Source organism: Ailuropoda melanoleuca, chromosome 5, assembly GCF_002007445.2.
Source record: "Ailuropoda melanoleuca isolate Jingjing chromosome 5, ASM200744v2, whole genome shotgun sequence".
Taxonomy (NCBI): domain Eukaryota; kingdom Metazoa; phylum Chordata; class Mammalia; order Carnivora; family Ursidae; genus Ailuropoda; species Ailuropoda melanoleuca.
In genome coordinates, this window is record NC_048222.1 from 71,758,045 (window position 1) to 71,778,762 (window position 20,718).

General features: G+C 46.5%; 1 long non-coding RNA gene across 2 annotated transcripts in view; it reads right to left on the minus strand.

Moving 5' to 3' along the window:
* The window catches only part of LOC117802386, a 31,606-nt gene that overhangs the window by 10,081 nt on the left and 807 nt on the right, over nt 1–20,718 (minus strand). Inside the window, exons 2-3 of one of the 2 annotated variants that reach the window (XR_004625741.1) lie at nt 15,047–15,089; nt 11,039–13,411 (exon numbers count right to left, since the gene is read on the minus strand). This is a non-coding gene — a long non-coding RNA (uncharacterized LOC117802386). Of the gene's footprint in view, nt 1–11,038; nt 13,412–15,046; nt 15,090–20,718 lie in introns of those variants that run through there. The other variant, XR_004625740.1, reaches the window with a different exon arrangement.

A 20,718-nucleotide genomic window follows, 5' to 3' on the forward strand; every position in this document is an offset into this window, starting at 1 on the left:
ACTGGCTAATAGTGAAAGCTCCGATCACACAAGCTTTACAAAATTGCAGCTGTAACAGGAGTTCCACAGGAGAGGGAGCCTGAGCTGTGAGAGGGAGGCTTGTCCCACTCAGGGAGTCAGTTTCCTTGCCAAGTGATGCCTACTTGAGCTGAGTTATGAATACGGAGCAGGTGTTCCCAGGTATTAAAGCAAGTAAGGATTCTAACTAGAGGAAACTGCACATGCAAAGGGCCTGAGGTCTGAGGGACATGGAGAGGAGGGACTAAATCAGGCCAATGTGAGTAGAGTGGGGAGTGGTGTTTGTGGAGCGGGGACTGTGTTAGAGGTTTTGCCTATTCTGGAAGCAAGAGTGTGACTTGAAGAGATTTGCATGTTGAGTCTAGCTATTGTCCCACTTGAAGTAATTCTGGTGAGAAAAAATATAGTTTTGGGTCCCTGGGTGGCTCAGTCAGTTAAACGTCTCCCTTGGGCTCAGGTCATTATCCCAGGGTCCTGGGATCAAGTCCCGCATCGGGCTCCTTGCTCAGCAGGGAGCCTGCTTCCCCTCTGCCTGCTGCTCCCCCTGCTTGTGCGCTCTCTCTGCCTCTCTCTGCCAAATAAATAAATAAAATCTTTAAAAAGAAAGAAAGAAAAAACAGGCTGTTACTGTTTTTGGTTGTGATGGCAGGGGTGGGGACGAGTGGATTTGAGAAATATTCTGAAGTTAGAGCTGACCATAACTTGAATATGAGGAAGAGGGAGAGGGAGGGGAGGGTGGCCCCGAGGGCTCTGGCTTACCCAAGTTGATGGTGACATACACAGAGACAGGGACTGCCAGAGGAGGGCCAGGACCAGGTGCTGAGCATTAGAAATTTCTCCTCTCCGATCAGACTTTCCTTGTCTAACCTAGTCTAGATTTCTCTCAAAGAAGGATTAGCACTTTCTTAGAACTTAGAATAAGGAGGTTAATAAGTCGTATCTGACTTCAAGGGACCAGAAGCCTCAGCTGTCACCTGGTTACACATTTTATGAAGAGAGTGTGACAGATGGCAAATAAGCGTAAGAGCAGATGCACTACATCATATGTCATGAGGCAACTGCAAATTAAAGCCACAATGAAACACCACGGCACACATATTAGAATGGCTAATGTCCAAAGATCTGACAATACCAAATGTTGACAGAGCCAAAGGAACTGTCATCCATTGCTGGTGGGCATGCAAAATGGTACGGCCACTTTAGAAGACAGTTGGGCAGTTTCTTACAAAGTTAAACCTACCCTTACCACACCACCCAGCAATCGTGCTACTTGGTGCGTATACCCAAATGAGTTGAAAACTTGTGTCCACAAGAAAACCTGCACACAGATATCGATTGCAGCTGTACTCACAACTGCCGAAACTTGGAAACCACTGAGCTGTCTCCTGGGAGGGGGAGGGATAAATAAAGCATGCATTCAGACAATGCAATATTATTCCATGCTCAAAAGAATGAGCTAGCAAACCATGAAAACCCTGGAGGAACTTCAAGTGCATATTGCTAAGTGAAAGAGGCCAATCTGAAAGGGCTACATACTGTATGTTTCCAACTGTATGACATTCCAGAAGAGGCAAAACTATGGAGACAATAACAAGATCAATGGCTGCCTGGGGTTGAGTGGCGGTGGGGAGGAGGAAAGGGATGAGTAGGTGAAGCATGGGTGATTTTTAGGGCAGTGAAACTCACCTGTAAGATACCGTAGCTATGGACATACGTCATCATACATTTGTCCAAACCCATAGAATTCTTTGTCCAACACAGAGACTGAAACTTGAGGTAAACTACAGGCTTTAGTTAATAATAGTGTATCAATACTGGTTCATTAATTGTCAGGGATGTACCACAATAATGCAAGACGTTAAAAATAGGAGAAACTGGGGGGGGGGGATAGTATATAGAAATTTTCTGTGCTCTCTGCTCAATTTTTCTGTGAACCAAAAACTTCTAAAACATAAAATCAATTAGTTGAAAAAGAGAGCAAATAGACAATGTTTATCTCTGTGTGCTGAGGCTGCAACATCTTTTTCTTTTCTATTTGGCTGTATCTCGAAATTTTAACATAAAAAGGCTTTGTTGCTGGGGCACCTAGGTGGCTCAGTCTGCTTAGCCTCTGACTCTTGATTTTCACTGGGGTCATGATTCAAGGTTGTGGGATCGAGCTCTGCCTGGGACTCCAGGCTGCGTGGGAAGCCTGCTTAGGATTCCCTCTCTCCCTCTCCCTCTGCCCCCACCCTCCAAAAAAAGTTTTATGTGTCTTAAAAATTGGTAATTACCTGATTCATACACAAATACTTCCTTATTGAAAATATTTGAAACACTACAAAACTGTTTAGAGGAAAAAGTCAATCCCACTCCATTCCAGGGTGGTAACCATAAACAATTTGGTGAGAATCCTTCTGGATATTCTCTGTGTATCTTCTCTGAATGTACATAAACCAATAGGTGATTGTATCCATTAGAAATATGTTCCTCTAGAAACTTTTACAAAAAGTAACTTAAACAAATGGGGATTTTATTTGACTCGCAGTCTAAGAATTCCAGACATGAGTAGTCCTAGAGTTAGCTCAGGGGTCCATGACCTTGGGTGTCACCACTGTCCTGGTGATTCTCTGGAACTTTCCCTCGTTTGTGACCTCATTGCTGCAAGATGACTCTCCCCTTAAAGCAGTCCACCTGCTACATGTTTGTGTTCAGACTAGAAGGGAAAAGGACTGCTGTATCTGACCTTTCAATCAGAAAATCAAGAATTTCCTGGAAACCTACCAACAAAATTCCATATCATTTCATTTGTCAAATGTGTCATGTGGCCACACCTCTAGCCATAGAAAACTGAAAAGCAAGCACTTCACTCTTCCAACCACTAGAGGACTTGGCATCAAGGAGGCAGTATGGCAATTACTTTGGGGTCTGCCAACAGCTGTATCGGATAAAGCAGCTATTTTTTTAAATTTTGTGTATGTTTTCAATTAACAATATGTAGTACATTTATATCATTCTTTTTAATTCTGCATGATATTCCATAGTATAAATACATGATGATTTTTGTTTTGTGTTGATAAACATCGAGATGACTCTTAAATATCCCAACTTCAAACAATGCTGCAGCGAACTCCTTGTGCAAGTTTCTTCGGGAACAGGTGACAGTGTCATTCTAGGATAGCTATAAGTGCAATTGTTTGTCAAAGGATAAGCGTTTTTATTTTATTTATTTATTTTATTTTTTTAAAGATTTCATTTATTTATTTGACAGAGAGAGAGATAGTCAGCGAGAGAGGGAACACAAGCAGTGGGAGTGGGAGAGGGAGAAGCAGGCTTCCCGCTGAGCAGGGAGCCCAATGCGGGGCTCGATCCCAGGACCCTGGGAATGACCTGAGCCGAAGGCAGACGTTTAACAACTGAGCCACCTAGGCGCCCCCGGATAAGCATTTTTAAAATGTGGGTAGATGAAAATAGAGCTACCCTACGACCTAGCATTGCACTCCTGGGAATTTACCCCAGACATACAAATGTAGTGACCTGAAGGGGCACCTGCACCCCAATGTATATAGCAGCAATGTCCACAATAACCAAACTATGGAAAGAGCCCAGATGCCCATCAACAGATAATTGGGTAAAGAAGAGGTGATATATAGATATAGATATAGATATATAGATATAGATATATATAGATATATATAGTGGAATATTACTCAGCCATCAGAAATTGAAATCTTGCCATTTGCAATGGTATGGATGGAACTAGAAGATATTATGCTAAGCGAAATTAAGTCAATCAGAGAAAGACAATTATCATATGATCTCACTGATATGTGGAATTTAAGAAACAAGGCAGAGGATCATAGAAGAGAGGAAAAAATGAAACAAAACCAAACCAGAGAGGGAGACAAATCATAAGAGACTCTTAATCATAGGAAACAAACTGAGGGTTGCAGACAGGAGGGGGTAGAGGGATGGGGTAACTGGGTGATGGACACTGGGGAGGGTGTGTGTTGTAATGAGCACTGGGTATTATACAAGACGGATGAATCACAGACCTATACCCCTGGAACAAATGGTACATTATATGTTAATTAATTGAATTTAAACTAAAAACCAAAAAATAAAATAAAATAAGATGAAATAAAAGAAAACGTGAATAGATTCTGCTGAATTTCCCTCGAAAATGGACCAATTTACCTCCCTACCAATCCTGGGTGTGTGAGTGCCTATTTCCCATATCCCTACAAACAGGGGACGTTCTAAATTTTATACAAATAAGGAGCAAAAATAGCACATTGTTTTATTCTTATTTGTTGGATTACTGGGTGTCTCAACTGATTCTCTAGGACGTTTGTAGTAGATAATGATAGTAACTCAAATAACAGTCTTCTCTCTTTAATGTTTGAAACTTTTATTTGGATTAGCCTTTCTTTTAGTTTTGAGGGGGCTTTTAAAAAAGCCTTTTTCAACTGAATGCTTAGTTCTCTTATGTTCTGCATTTACTCTTTTCTAATATGTTCATTTGAGGCTATACATTCTTTCTGGCTACTGCTTTATATTCATCCACAGGTTTTGAAAAATAATGGTATTTGCTTATTATATATCTTATTCATTTGTTACTTTATATATTTGTTACTTCAGATGTTTCAGGATACTTTACATACTTTACACACTGATGGCTTAGATTACTGATGTGCTTAATATAAAATTCAAGCAAATACTTCATGCATGAGAGGATATTTAAAGACTTCCAGACCCACCTCCAACTCTTCTCCAGAAATAATCACTACCAAGAGGTTTTGATTCTTTCTTAAATTAACATATGACTTTTCATTTTTTGTTTTCTTTTGCGATCATTTTCTTTGTTGTGGCCATCCTGCATTTTTGGTATTGAGATTTTCTTTGTGACCTGGTAGCTAAAATTTATTCGTGTTTGTTAAGTGTGTCAAAATAATATAGCTTCTCTTTGTTGTGTATAAAATTCTACATACAGTTATTTGTAAAGAGTTCATTTATTCAGACCCTCTGCATCTTCACTTAATTTTTGTTTACTTTGTCAATATCTGAAAGAGATCTTTTCAATCTTCCACTATGATTACGAATTCATTAATTTCTCTTTATACTTCTGTCAGTTTATGCTTACTATGTTTTGAAGCTACATTATTAGTTACAAAGGATTTATAACTACTATAACTCCTTGATGAATTATTACTTTTAAAATTAAAAAAACTTCTCTCTTATAATAATTTTCACTTTGAATTCTATTTTTGTCTGATACATTTTATTAACATTTGCTTAAAACATCTTTTTCATGTTTTGTTTTCAACTGTCCTAAAGACATTTCATTTTAAGAAGTTCTCCTCTAAAGTATATATTCCTGGATTTGAGGTTGTTTTTCTTTTTTTAGCTCAATCTGAGAGACTTTAAATAGAATTTTTTAACCCACTTTCATTTGATGTGATTACTGATGTACTTAGAGTTATCCTGATTATCTTTTGTGTTTTTTACTTGTTATGCTTTCTCATTCTTTATTTTATTTCTCTTCTGGCTTTTATTAGATTGCATTTTTTTTTCTAAGGATTTGGGAATTCTACATGATGATTCTATTTTTTCGACTGATATCCTTTAACTTAAAATTGATTTTTTCCCATCAAAATCTAGTGGTAATCAGAAAGAAATGATTCTCTTTTTTTTAAGATTTTATTTATTTGAGAAAGAGTGAGACAAGGGGAGAGAGAGCAGGAGTGGGGGTGGGGGAGGGGGCAGAGGGAGAGGGAGAAGCAGGCTCCCCGCTGAGCAAGGAGCCCATGCAAGGCTCGACCCACAAAGACCTGAGCTGAAGGCAGACGCTTAACTGACTGAGCCACTCAGGTGCCCCAGAAATACATCATTCTTCTAAATGCTCTCAGTACAGGTGGAGGGGAACTAGTGTGTTTGAGCCTGGAGGCTCTTCTTGATAAAGATATATTTTTTGTCATTTCATTGGATTTGGGATAATAGAAGAAAGAGATCCGTGTGTCATTTCGATCTAATCTCTACTCTTTCATTATAAGGGGAAAAGCAATTGAGAAAGCATATTTCAAATCAAAAAAAGAGAGAGAGAGAGAAAGCAGAGGATGACGCCAAGGCAAAGGGAATGATTTGATGATGGGAAAATTTTAAGCATCAGAGTGAGCTGATCTGAGGGCTTGGAGCCTCTAAGGCAACTCCGATTACCCTGTGAAGGTAAACCCTTCCAAGCATAAGTTCAGCTCTGCTTGCTGTGTCTGGATTGACATTGGCTAGAGAGAAAGGAAAGCAGATAGTCTGAAGAGCCAGGTAACAAGCTTAATCTTTGATGGAAGAGTCAAGGCCAAGAGCAAGGAGCCAAGTTCCATTGTGAGTGTCACCAGGAATTGCCAAGATTTGAGCCAAAGAGAAACTATAAGACATTGTAAATTGTATCTGGGACTGTTTTAATCAGGTCTAGTGACTGTCACGAAGGAAGAAGTTTTTCACACGTGCACCTAAAACTAGGGGACACAGCATGCCATGCAGGGCCACACTGGAAAGCACCAGGGTCAGTCAAGAGGGAGAGGAAGAGAGGGGGAAACAGGGACAAGAGCCTTCACTGTGGCTTTTGCTGGAGAGGCAAAGCAAGGAAGCAGGTTTAGGATCTGAGGCATTTGGGTGGGCTCTGGGATATAGGAGCTGTCCCTACTTTTCCAAGACCCGGCCCTGGGGGGATTAGGATAAGCGGATAGTGGCCCAGAGTATGACGGCCGGATAAAGGAGGTTGGGGTGTGGACTTTGGATTGGTCAGATTGCTTAGGAAATGCGTACTTGCAGCAGGCAGGTCTTCACTATCTCTAGAAATTGGCCAGCCCTGGGAGGGGCAGTCCCTCCAGCATGAGCAAGGCCCCAGATGTCAAACATCAGAAAATAAAAAGGCATGACTAATACAAAAGTCTCAGCTCAAAATGGGGATTGAGGATCAGGAACCAGCAACCAAATCAAAGTGCCAGCAGACCGGAAGATAAGAAAGGTGGAGATCTACCATTCGCCAGAGAGGACCGTGGGGATGTTTCAAAACACTGCCCACACAGGGCTCACTGTAGCCTCTGCCGTCTGTCTGTCCTAAAGGCAATGCCTAATGTTGCTCAGAAACAGAAAATTGTGTTCCCAGCTGGAACATCTTGTCTCTTGGTTTCCCCGTAGCTCACGTAACACAAGAATTAAGGGCAAGGGGCTGTCCAAAGGATTTTTTAAATTAGTGAATTTACGTAAAAAACTTTACAAAGATATAAAATGTACATCACACTCAACTGCGACGTTTAGCACTTCATCTCCATTCCAGTGAATAAAATAACGATCATCTGAACTATTCCAGAAAAAACCCAGACCTAACTCAGCCTGTTCCTCTGAACATAGGGAGGTCTGGTTTCTATGAGGTGATGGACAGAGCCAGCTCCCCCTGCTGAGAGCTTCCGAGGAGAAGGCAGACGCAGAGGGAAGCTGCCAGGCCAGCAGATGGGCACACATACAAGACGCTAATGTCCAAATGCACCCCAGTGGACCAGCCTCTTCCCTGGGCTGTCCAATGCAGCCAAGTCCAGCTGAGATGTTAAACAAGAGCCCATCAGTGACAGGAAGCCCGGCCAGCCCCGAGCCATCACATCTGGTCTAATGAAAAGGCCTTTGGCTGGGAGCGCGGGAGGCAACAAGTACGATCCTCTGTGAGATGTTTGAGGCGCCTCGTCCATCCCCTTCCTCTGCGCTCTTGGCAGCTATGCTTGCTTGACCGAGAAATGCTGAGGCAGCCTGACAGCTCTGACCCAGAGTTTACAATTCCAAGAGGGTAGGAGAAAGAAGAGCTCCATCGATTCCTTTTCAGTTTCCCATCAGGTTGAGAGGCAACAAAGCCAGTGGCTATGGATTCTCACCCATTTTTATAACCATCAAACATTTGTGCAGGCTCCAGGCTGGGCACAAGGTGCAAAAAGCATACGATCCAGGCTCTGCCCTTTGCAAGCTCACAGATCAGGAAGGGGCGGAGGTCAGCACACAAGACCCAGACAGACAAGGAAAGAGAGTCAGAAATGGTCTCACGGGGAGGCAAAGCGTCCCCCTCAAACCAGCAGTGCCCTACCACGGTTGGACTGGACTGTGCTGGGAGCCGGAGCAAGTACATCCTCTCCAGCCTCTGGAATTCAGTCTAGTGCGGGGAGCAAAGGAAGGCACGCAAGGAAACACCTCCAAGCCAATGCTGTGTGGACAGTGATCGCAGTGTGGACGAGCCACAGACACAGCAGAATGGAGCACTTGAGCTGGGTTTTTAAAGCATGGGATCTCAACAGAGTGGGGAGGAGTGAAGTCAATGCTCCAGCCAGAGGGAGCGGTGCTTGCTGAGACAGAGAGGCCGGGACGTTCAGGGCAGGTCCAGGTTAGGTAAACGAGAGAAGACATGGGAGGGCTTGAAAGGCCAGGGTGCAGAAGATAGATTTAGGCCCTTAATCCATCAGTCATTTTTAAACATTGTGGTGAAAAGCACGTAACATCAAATTTCCCATCCTGTTTTAAGTAGACAGCTCATTAATGTGACGTATATTCATGTTGTTGTGAAACACAGCTCCAGAATCTTTTCCTCTTGCAAATTTGAAAGTCTGTACCTAGTAAACAACAAATCCTCTTTCCTCCCTCCCCCCGCTCCCCAAACCCCAGGTTACTCCCATTCTACCCTCTGCCTCTATAAATGTGACTGCTCTAGGTACCTCATTTAAGTGGAATCATAGCGAGTTTGCTTTTTTTGTGACTGGCTTACTTCCCTTAACGTGCTATCTTTAAGATTCATCCACGTTGTAACACGTGACAGAATTTCCTTTCTTTTTAAGGCTGGATAATATTCCATTATAGGTGTAGACCACATTTCGTTTATCTACTTGTCTGTTGATAAACACTTGTGCTGTTTCCGTCCCTTGGCTCTCATGAATATTGTTGCCGTGAACATGAGCGTGTGAATATCTCTTTGAGTCCCTGCCTTTAATTCTTCGGAGCATGATACCCAGAAGCAGGATTGCTGCATCATACAATAGTTCTATCTTTAATTTTTTTAGGAACCACCACGCTGTTTCCCATAGTGGCTGTGCCACTGTACTTTCCCACCCACGGCACACGAGGCTTCCAATTTCTCTGCATCCTTGCCAGCATTTGTTACTTTCTGTTTTTGATAGTAGGCATCCTTGTGTGTCTGAATATCATTAGTCATTTCTGAGTAGAGGCCTGATAAACCAGAGCTGCCCATCAGAGGTTCTTTTCCGGCAGAAGAAAAGTCAAGAGGCAAAAGATGGTCAAAAGGCTTTGGCAGTGGTCGGACTAGCGGGAAGGACTCCCGTCTTGGTGTGGAGACAGAGGAAACCAGGCCACCAAAGAAAAGAAGTAGCCAGACTCAGGGCAGGAGAGGGGATGCCAGAGAGAGGGAGGAGCTAAATGGGACTCGAGTTAAAGCAAAAAGACCAAGAAAATAGCAATACAGTGAGGGAAAATGGGAAGTTGGGAAAGGGTGCTGCTTGCGGGGAGGTGCTGAGATGTGAGAGGTGCCCGCAGGTGACAGGTTAGTTGTCGATACAGGACTGGTGTCCCGCAGAGAAGCCAGAGCTAGACACAATCATGGCATTCATTTCTACAACATTTTTATTTACATGAGCCCCTCGATGCTCACACCAGGTCAGTCCAAGCAGGTGTCATTTCCATCAGCTGAGCAACAAGAAGCCAGGAAGTACAAGGGATAAGCGAAGGACACACTGCACGTCAGACAGCATCAGAGCCTGGGTAAGCTCCTGAGTCTGCTTCTAGTCAAGTGGCCTCTTCTTTTCCTGAGATAAGACTTGCCTAGGAGCGCACAGGGGGTCCGATCAGTGGAAGACACGTTTGCTTATTTGACAAATTTTGAGTGCCAGGTGCTAAAGACTCACTAGTTAATAAAACAGACAGAATACACATGATCCTGCCATCATGGAGCCTATATTCTTGTAGATGGTGGAACAAACTAGCTGGTCTTTCGGCGGTTTTCCAAGAAGCCCAAAGAATTCCCCAGGAGAAGTGTCCCCAGGCAAACCTGTGTCCTAAGAGAACGGTGCTCTGCTCGGTCTGTCATGCTAACTCAAGTTGGACCCACATGCAGTCTTGACGGACCACATTCAGGACAACAGCAAAGGAGAGCACTGCCTAGAATAAGTCCATAGAGTATTCAGGCACAAAGAATACTTAAAGTTGACTTTTAGGGAAAACATTTCTTTCCCCCTATTTTCCTTCCCTTTTACTTGAAACTCATCAGCCAGAAGTCTGTCTTCTTCACTAAATACCAATAATCCACATCTACAAGTAGGTTTCCAATATACCCATGTTTATAGCAGCATTATTTACAATAGCCAAAAGGTGGAAAGAACCCAAGTGTCCATCAACAGATGAAGGAAAAAAAATGTGGTCTATAAGTACAATGGAATATTATTCAGCTTTGCAAAGGAAGGAAATGCTGTCACATATCACAACATGGATGAACCTTGAAGACATCGTACCAAGGGAAATAAGCCGGGCACAAAAAGACAAATATTGTATGAGTCCACTGTGCATGTGTGGAGGATTTCATGTATCCAGAGTCATCAAATTCATAGAGATGGAAAATAGAAGAGTAGTTACCAGGGCCTGGGGAGGGAAGGGGGATACGGGAGTTACTGTAATGGGTATAGAGTTTCAGTTTATGAGAATGATGAGAAATTCCTGGAGATGGATGCTGGCGATGGCTGCCCAATATTATGAATGTACTTACCGCCACAGAGCCATACACTTAAAATGGCTAGAATGGTAAATTTTATGTTGTGTATTTTACCCTGCTGCCAGTAGGAAAGTCAATAAATCACTTCCCCATCTCGTCCTTCTCATCATCTTTTTTTTTTTTTTAGATTTTATTTATTTATTCGACAGAGATAGAGACAGCCAGCGAGAGAGGGAACACAAGCAGGGGGAGTGGGAGAGGAAGAAGCAGGCTCACAGCAGAAGAGCCTGATGTGGGGCTCGATCCCACAACGCTGGGATCACGCCCTGAGCCGAAGGCAGACGCTCAACCGCTGTGCCACCCAGGCGCCCCCTTCTCATCATCTTTAATAAGAAGGGCTGACTAGACGCTTCTTGGTCTACCATCTAATGTTTCCATGGTAACCACTGTAAGGCAGATAGATGCCTGGTGGGCATGATCTCACCAACAGATCCACAGGGTTCACCCTACTGGCCTCTCTTCCATGCGCTCCACTCTGTAAGCTGCTCCACAGAGAGTGAAAAGTCAGCGTCAAATCGTGTGCCTCTCTGATCTCACACCATCTTCAGCCACTCTGAGGCTCGGTTCTTCAAGCATTCCACTTAATAGCTTGCTCCCAGCCAGTCACACATGCTCTTCTTTCCACTCCAGAACGTCTTCTCCTTCTTCTCCTGCCCCACTCCCCCACCTTATTCCTTTACTCGCTCTTCCTCTTCCTCAGAATTCTTCAGGGCTCCGATGAGATGTCTCTTCCTCCAGGAAGCCTTCCTTTCCTGAATGCCCAGACGATGTTATATCTTTTGTTTCATGCTCCCATGGAAAAAACCACAGTGAGAGTGAGAAAATCAGGCAGCGGGAGAGGGGAGTCATCCCAGATGCCTTTTATTTAAATTAGACAGAAGCCTGTGAACATAATGGACTTCGGATTCAGAACCCATCGGACTGGAAACCCCAGATGTCCTGCTCAAAAGCTGTGTCACTATAAGCAAGCTACTTAATTGCTCCAAGTCCCTTTCCTTTCCTTTTCTGTAAAGCAGGGATCAAATGTCCCAATTTTTCAGGGTGCTGAAAAGATGGGTGGGGGAAGCGGCATATCCCAACTGTTCTTGTCTTGGGCCACTCCCCACTGGTTAAATGTCCTCACCAACACCCAGATTCCCACCTGCCCTCTACCCCACTCCAGGCCACTTCTCAGGGTGCAGCTGGACCATCTTTCTAAACCGCACATGCGGGGTGCCTGGGTGGTGCCGTCTGTTAAGCTGCTGACTCTTGATTTCGGCTCAGGTCATGATCTCAGGGTCAAGGGATTGAGCCCCATGTCGGGCTCTGTGCTCAGCACAGAGTCTGCTTGGGATTCTCTCTCTCCCTCCACCTGCTTGCTATAAACCAATCAATCAATCAATAAAATATTTTTAAAAAAATTAAACAAACTGCACATATGACAGCCCCTTGCTTGCCTGTAGTCTTTCTCCATTGACTTCAGGAGAAAATCCACATTCACAATTGGTCACTGGCTTCTCTCCCTGGTCTTCCTGGCTCACTACTGCCCCCCTGCCCTGAGTTCCAGCCACACCCAGTTCCAGCCTCAGGTTCTTTCGGGCCTGTGAGTCCTCCCACTCATTTCCTCCTCCTTAGGAAAGACCCTCTCCTACCCCGCATGCTGCCTGACAACACTTACTCGTCCTCAGGTGGCTCCCGCTGGGAAGCCTTACCCGACCACCACCACTTGCATGCACAGCCCTGTCCTGCGCCCTCGGGGAACCCTGTGGTTTCCCTGCCCCTTACTTACTGCATTTTTCCCGTGCATTAATTTTGTTCTAATTTTGGCTTCAACAACTTTACTAATGTGCAATTACGTACATTATACAAGTATGTACTTATAATGTAATAAACTGTACGTACTTAAATGCATAACCTGATAAGTTTTGACCTATGTAAACACCATGACGAATGACCATAATCAAAATAAAGGATTTATCTACGACTCCCTCCCAAATTTCCCTGTGCCCCCTGATAATCTCTTCTTCCTGCCCTCCCTTACTTCTCTCTCATTTGCAGGCAACCACTGATTGACTTATCACCATATATTAGTTAACATTTTCTAGAATTCTATATAAATGTAATCATACAGTATATACTCTTTTTTGCCTGGTTTTGCCCAGCATACTTATTTTGAGATTCATCCATGGAGTAGCAACGGTTCATCCTTTTTCTTTTATTGTCGAGTAGTATTCTATTGTTTGCATATAACAGTTGGTTTATCCGTTTATCTGTTGATGGACATTTGTACTGTTTCCTATTTGTATGAATGTATGCTTTCATTTCCTGGGTAAATCTGTAGGAGTACAATGGCTGGATCACGTAACAGTATACATGGCTAACTTTTTAGAACAAACTGCCACACTGGTTTCCAAAGTGGTTGTACCATTTTACATTCTCCCCAGGAGTGTATGAGGGTTCCACTTGCTCTACGACTTCAACGCTGGGTCTGGTCAGTCTCTTCAACTTTAACCATTTAGGTGTGTCATGGTGTCTTACTCTGGTTATATTTTCCTAATGACTCATGATGTTGAGCCTCTTTTCATGTGCTTCTTTGGTACCCATACATCTTGGTTACTGAAGTGTCTGTTCAGAAAATTTTTAAAGGAAACAAAGTGTAAAGGCTGAGCCTGTTAGGTAAATTTTTTCATGAACTTATTTTCTATGCTTTAGTTCACTATCTAAAGGTAGTATCATCATTTTTTCACACTTGAAAAAACCGTGTTAAAATATACACAACATAAAACTTACAGTTTCACCATTTTTAACTGTACAGTGTACTAAGTACACTGTCACTGTCATGCAACGGTCACCACCATCTAACTTCAGAATTTTTGTCATCATTCCAAATCGAAACTCTGTGTCCGGTAAACACGAACTCTCCACTCCTCCTCCCGCCCCCCAGCCCCTGACAACCATCATTCTACTTTCTGTCTCTCTGCATTTGGCCACTCTAGGTACAGTATAGGTTTTTTGTGACTGGCTTATTTCTCTTAGTACAATGTTTCCAAGGTTTGTCCATGCTGTAGCATGTGTCAGAAGTTCCTTCCTTTTTCATGGCTGAATAATATCCTTTTGTACGTCTATACATTTTGCCACTATCCATCGATGGACACATGGGTGGCTTCTACCTTTTTGGGCTATTGTGACTAATGCTGTTACAAACATGGGTGCACAGATATCTGAGTCCCTTTTTAATTGCATTTTTAATTTTGCAATATAATTTTTTTAAAGATTTTATTTATTTATTCGACAGAGAGAGACAGCAGGGGAGTGGGAGAGGAAGAAGCAGGCTCATAGCGGAAGAGCCTGATGTGGGGCTTGATCCCATAACGCCGGGATCACGCCCTGGGCTGAAGGCAGACGCTTAACTGCTGTGCCACCCAGGTGCCCCAAATTTTGCAATATAATTTTTAACCAACTGCATTTTTTTAAAAGATTTATTTGAGAAAGAGGGAGAGCGAGCATAAGTGGGGAGAGGGGCAGAGGGAGAGCATCTTCCAACAGACTCCCCACTGAGCAGGGAGCCAGATGAAGGGCTCAATCTCATGACCCATGAGGACATGACCTGAGCCAAAACCAAGAGTCTGACGCTTAACCAACTGAGCCACTCAGGGGCCCTGATCGTTTTGCATTTTAATGGTTACATCCCATTGCCTACCACAGGGCCTGACACGTAGCAAGCATTTAATAAGCATATGTGAAATTCATAGCCAAATGAATGAGCGAGTGAGTGAATATCTGAGGGATTCCTACACTGGACTCCAGCGCACGCACAGCTACACCATTCATCCTGTAGGTGTCAGTCACGGTGTCCTAACGCCAGGCTCCTGAGTCTGGGAAGAAACTGATCTCTGAATCCCTGCCAAGAAGGGAAGAAAACACTTCCCTTGCCTTGGTTTGTCACCCTTGCCACCACTGTTGCCCCACAGGAGGCCCAGCTGCCTGAAGTGTCTGCATTAGTCACAGGCTACTAAGTCAGGGGGAGGCATAGCCGAGGCTACTCCTAGAAGGAATGCTTTCCTCCGAGACATCTGGGAACCACTCACCGCATTCCTTCCCCCACGATCATAACAGTATTAACAGTTCACATACTCGTGTGCTTCCTCTGTGTCAGGTGCTCTTGAAGCAGTAATAACCGATAAACAGCCCCGAAGTAGGCACAGTAAGAGTCCTCGCTTTAGAAAGCAAGCAAACAAGAGGAGAAGTTCATGAACTTACCCGTGGGATGACCATGGAGAATCCAGGCTCTCTTCTCCAGAACCTACCAGGCAGAAGGGGAAAAAACACAACCAACCACTCAGGCTGAAAGCAGTTTTCAATTAGCTCTGTTGAAATTGACCAGAGTCCTTCTACAGTAATTCGTTTCTAAGTTTCAATAATATTTATTGAATATATTTTGGAAAACACGTTAAAAAACTTTAAGTCACATAAGCCCACCAAAAAAGATCACTCTTAACACATTAAAATGTTTCCTCCCAGTGTTTCCCCCTGACTTATATATTTTAATTCAGTCGATAGAATGAGTGTCTTCATTCTGTTAGGAGGCATCAGTCCTCTCTCGACAACTGCTGTTCCCACCTGCTCCTCCTGCCCTCTCTCTCTGGTGTCCCTGCCAAACGGCGCAGTAAAAACGGGGACGGTGATGTAGAGTGACAATGAGGCAGCTGGCAGTGAGCGCCCACGCAAGCCGGGCACTGCGCTGAAGCACCTCACACACGTGACCTCGTGGGGTTCTCGCGCGACCGTAGGAGGTGGGAGCCACTATCCTGCCCATTTTACTGATGAGAATCTGAGACCGAACATTAACACGGGGTTCTTCCTCCCCACTGCTCGTGCGGTGTGCACTCTCCCTCGCTCTCTCGCTCTTGCTCTCTTTCAAATAAAATCTTAAAAAAATAGAACAATATTGTAGGCTCCTTTTGTCCTCTCTTGCTCCAGCCATTTGCCCTAGGAGCACTGGTCCCTCTCGGCAGAGGTGGGGGAAGGCGCGCTCATCACAATCTACAGCGACAAGCAATCCCTGGGTGTCACATACTCAACAGTGCTGCCCGTGTATGTGTTTCTAGGCCCGGCTTTCTCATTCGCCTTCAATCGCCACGCGTCCCGCGCTGGCCTGGACACTAAACGTGAAAGCACATAGTACTCTCCGTGTGGTGGCCCGTGTGTAGCATGTAATGTAGCAGAAGCAAGAGCAGAAGGGCCACTGCGTCCATGGCCTGTATGGCGCCCGCAGGGCCACTGCGTCCATGGCCTGTATGGCGCCCGCAGAACAGAAACACGGCCAGGCCCTTGCCCCCTTGGTTGGCCTGCCCCAGGCGCTGCTCAGCACAGGGCCCTGCGCCCTGTAGGTGTTGAGGTGCTCGACATCTGCACAGATGTTTCCAACTGGTGAACCCTCTGAACTTTCCATGTGGCACTCAGTTGCTGAGACTGATGGCATTATTTCCCTTGCTTCTTGAGCCAGGGAAAGCACACTTCTTGGCACTCAGCAGTATTTTTTTTTTTTTAAAGATTTTATTTATTCGACAGAGATAGAGACAGCCAGCGAGAGAGGGAACACAAGCAGGGAGAGGGAGAGGAAGAAGCAGGCTCACAGCAGAGGAGCCTGACATGGGGGCTCGATCCCATAACGCCGGGATCACGCCCTGAGCCGAAGGCAGACGCTTAACCGCTGTGCCACCCAGGCGCCCCAGTATTTTTTTTTTAAGATTTTATTTATTTATTCGAGAGAGATTGAGCACGAGTGGGGCTTGGGGCAGAGAGAGAGGGAGAAGCAGATTCCCTGAAGAGCAGGGAGCCTGACATGAGGCTCAATCCCAGGACCCCAGGAGCATGACCTGAGCCCAAGGCAGACGCTTAACCGACTGAGCCCCCCAGGCGCCCCCAGCACTCGGCAGTATTATAGCTTCCTGGGCTGCTCCAGATCTTATTCTGGAGGTAGCTGAGCTGCGTCTGGGCCCCTAGAAGGATCTGGCCTCTTCCCACCCAAGGGCTAAGGCCAGAGGGCTGCAGATACAGGGAAGGACTAATGGTTGGGGCGGGGGTCTGCGGTGACAACGAGGGGCTGCGCCCGCTCAGAAGGGCCCTCTCCACCACCGAGGGGGCTTGGAATCACACAGCTGCCCCTAAAGGCTTCACTTTCTGAAGCTCAGTAAGCATCGGCATGAGAGACAATGGATTTTTTCCTTCCTGAAAAGTCTCGAGCAGCCATTTAAACACATAGCTCTTCTGAATTTCCTATTAGAGGGAAATTCTTAACATCCACGAAGATACTTGTTGAACCTGTGCCCCTAGTGGATGGAAAGCTGGAAGGTAAACTTGACTGCCAGAAAGAAAGTGGTCCTAGTCTGACACAGAGACCACAGTATGGCACCCAACAGTTGCTTAGTTTTCCTCTGGATCACGTGGGCACCAAACCCTCCAGGTGGGCCCCTCTCTCATCTTTCTTCTTTTCCTAATGCTCTGTGGAGCCTCCCTCTCTCCACCCGGGGCCCTTCCCACACGATCCAGCCAGAATCATGAGCCTTTGCCTCAGGCCGCACGTCAGAGCCACCTGGTTTCTAGGCCGTGGGTCTGGTGAGCTAAGGGCAGGGGTGCAGAGGGGTGTCAGGTCCAGGGATATGGGCCCTCCCGGGCTATTGCACAACGACATTACTGAAAGCCCTGCCTCTCTTAATGAGATAGTATGGTTTTAAAAACAGCCACAACCATCCCTCCCATCCCACATGCCTTTTTGCAGTGTGACTCTCGCCACTCCTCCTATCAAGAGATGGGGTCCGTGTCCCCCCAGAGTCTTGGCTGGCCCTGTGACTTTTTTAGTCAATAGAATGCAGAAGTGACACTGAATGACTCTTAGGCCTTGGCAAGAAAGGCCTCTCAGAACGAAGCAGCCATGCTGTGAAGAGTCGGCCTGGCCCATGGAAAGGATGAGTGGCTCCATGGAGAACTGAGGAGCTCCAGCTGAGGGCCAGCACCGACTGCAGCCACGTGAGGGAGGTCATCTCGGACCCGCACCAATGGGCTCCCATCTGAATGCAACCACACAAGCAACCCCAGGCAAGAACGGGCAGCAAAATTGCCTGCCTGAGCCCAGCCAGGCCGGCAGGTTCATGAGCAAACAAACAGTTGGTTTTAAGTCACTAAGTTTTGGGGGTAGGAGTTGTCACACTGGAAAGAGAACAAAAATGCTGCTAAAGCTGACTGCTTTCCTAGCAAGGCCCTGGCGTGTAAGTATACCCCTTTCCTTCGTCTTACCAAGAACCTACCTCTTCCTAGCTAGGCATGGCTCAGAGCCCCAGGACAGGGAGAAGGAAATGAATACAGCCTACCAGTTATACCCGGACGTATTTAGTGAGAGCCTGAAACACATTCAGCATCACTTTCGGTGCCATAGGAATATGAAGACATATCTGGGAGCCTCTCTGTCACCAGGAAACCGACACTCCAGATGAAAAATTAAAATTCATAAACATAGAATAATGGCAGGCACCTCACAATCAGACACAAGTGTATGAAGGGACTCTGAATGCTGTGTTAGTTCCCAGAGCCAGGCTGGAGCTGTCAGGGAAGGACTGAAGGTGGTGGTGGTTGCACTAGCCCTTGAGGATGGGAAGGACTGACCGAGGTGGGAGAGAATATTCCAGGTGTGCATATGAGGGTGTTCTCACTACAGGTAAAAAGATATCAATGAGCTGCCGAGGAGAGGGGCAGCATAATGCTCAGAGGACAAAGGGGCGGGAAGACAATACCCAGACCAGAGCGAAGAGGGGTCTCACCAGCCAATGCTGTCTCTAGGCTTCACTGGGATGTTTCAGTGACCTTTAAGAGCTGACGTCGGCAAAGCCCGCTCAGCATGGCATTCTGTAAAGCGCTATGGAAGAGCTCCAAGGATGGACCTTTCGTCAGAGCAGGGCCCACCTGGAGCAGGACACGAGGAAGGGGCCAGGTTCCGGAGGGTTCGGCTGACTGCCGCCCTCAGGCAGGAAGAACATGTACACCTGTTTGCATGTAACAGCCCTGCCTATGCCATCAAACTAGTTCCCAAATCAGAGTCCACATTTGTTACAAAGGGAAGCTTCCCTTGTCCTGGCCAGCATCCAGGCATTCACAGAGCCGTGCTCTGCCCCTGGGAAGAGGCCACTGGAAATCCGTGATGTCTCTCTCCACCAAATGTGCCGCACCTCTCCAGCCTTCCTCCTCCCCTCCCTTTGGGGGGGGGGTACCACCCTCCCCACCAGGCTTTTCCCTGCTTCTCTGAGTTGCCTCAGCCATGCCAGGGCACTGAACTCACTGGAAGGCCGCACCCACACCACCCCACAAAAATGACAGTCCCACCCACCAGCTGCCTTAAGGTGGGAGCAGCTGTTTAAGACTGCACCTACCCTAAGGGAACCTATAAGGCCGGCATCCTTGCTCCTAATTTATAGGTGGCAACACTGAGTCACAGAAATGGTTTATGAGGGCATTCTCAACACTCCAGTGACTCATCAGGGTCAAAATCCCACAAAGCCCAACCCACAAGTTGTGTGACTTCAGGCACGTATCTCTGCTCTCGCTGGTGCCTGAGGTTTTCCCGAGGGCTCTGCCTTAGCGGTACCGGGGTCCCACCTCTCAGACCCTGTTAGATCTCTACCATTAAAGCTAGAATCCCAAACCCAACATAAAACTTGCAAGTCAAGGAATTCTGGCTGAGGATAACCTGAGTGGTTGTGTGTACCTACGAGAGAGAGAATGCCATTAAATGTGTGTTTTTGTGAGTGTGTGTGTGTCCATGCAGTCAGTTCAGTCAGTTGCCTCTGTTGTGATGTGTAAGAATTCTTAAAAAGAATAAACAAGTTGAGATCCTGGCCTTAATGCAGACCCAGTCTGTCAGAGGATGTGCATTCCAGAAACAGATGGCCAGCCAGGCCAGGCACCTATTCCGGAAGGACTCTTAGCGATTCTGTTGGACTCTATTTGGCTCTTAGCTGTGTTCCTAGTGTCCACAGAAGCCTCACAAGTTGACTTCCTTCTCCTTCCAGAAGGGAAAGGATCTAAGTTTATTAAGCTGCGTGATGCTGGGAAAGGCATGATTTCATTCGCATGTCTTACAAATCGTTCCAACAGCGAGCTATTTTCCCACCTACTCAGGAGGACACGGAGGACATTGTGGCTCACAAAGGCTACCTTAGCCAGGTCACACTGCCGAGTGTGGGGGCGTCGCCTTGCACCAGACAGGCTCTGCAGGGCACTGGACTGACCTGGAACCTCGGGCTCCCCTCCCACTCCTCCAGTCCTTGACCCCAGCAAGTCATGTCCCTGCCTCCACATCTCTCCCTCTGCCTGGGGCACCCACCTCTCCACCGGCCAGATCGCCCCCAAGACCCACGCCTCCTTTGCGCTGGAGCTTACACACCCCATGATCAGACCCCCTTCAACGACCCCCAATAGCTGCCCCTCTCGGAGTCCTCCTGGTTGCCTGTATTCCAGTCCCCATCCCCCTCACCCGCACCGCAGCGGGCACCCCCCCCCACCCCTCCGCCCCGCCAGCAAGCACCAAGGGACACGACCCCGACGTCCCTCCCCTCGGGAGCGGGGTCCAGCAGCCCAGGGAGGGAAGGGCGGCGGCTGGAGAAAGGCCTGGGAAGCACTGAAACGCCCAGAAACGTGCTGTGACCGGAAACCTCCTGGGCGCGGCGATAGTGCGAGAGCCAAAGCTCAGTGGGCGCGGGTACGCGCGTCCCGGCCCCGCGGGCCGCGGACCGACCCCTCCTGCACCACCAGCCCCGTCCCTTCCCCTGATGGACCAGTAATGATTCTCCAGGGCCACGGTCCTGAGACCAGGCCTCAGCCAGGCGGCGGGAAAACCGCTCCCGCCCTCGTCCCCTCCCTACCCGCCCCTGCCGCCCGTC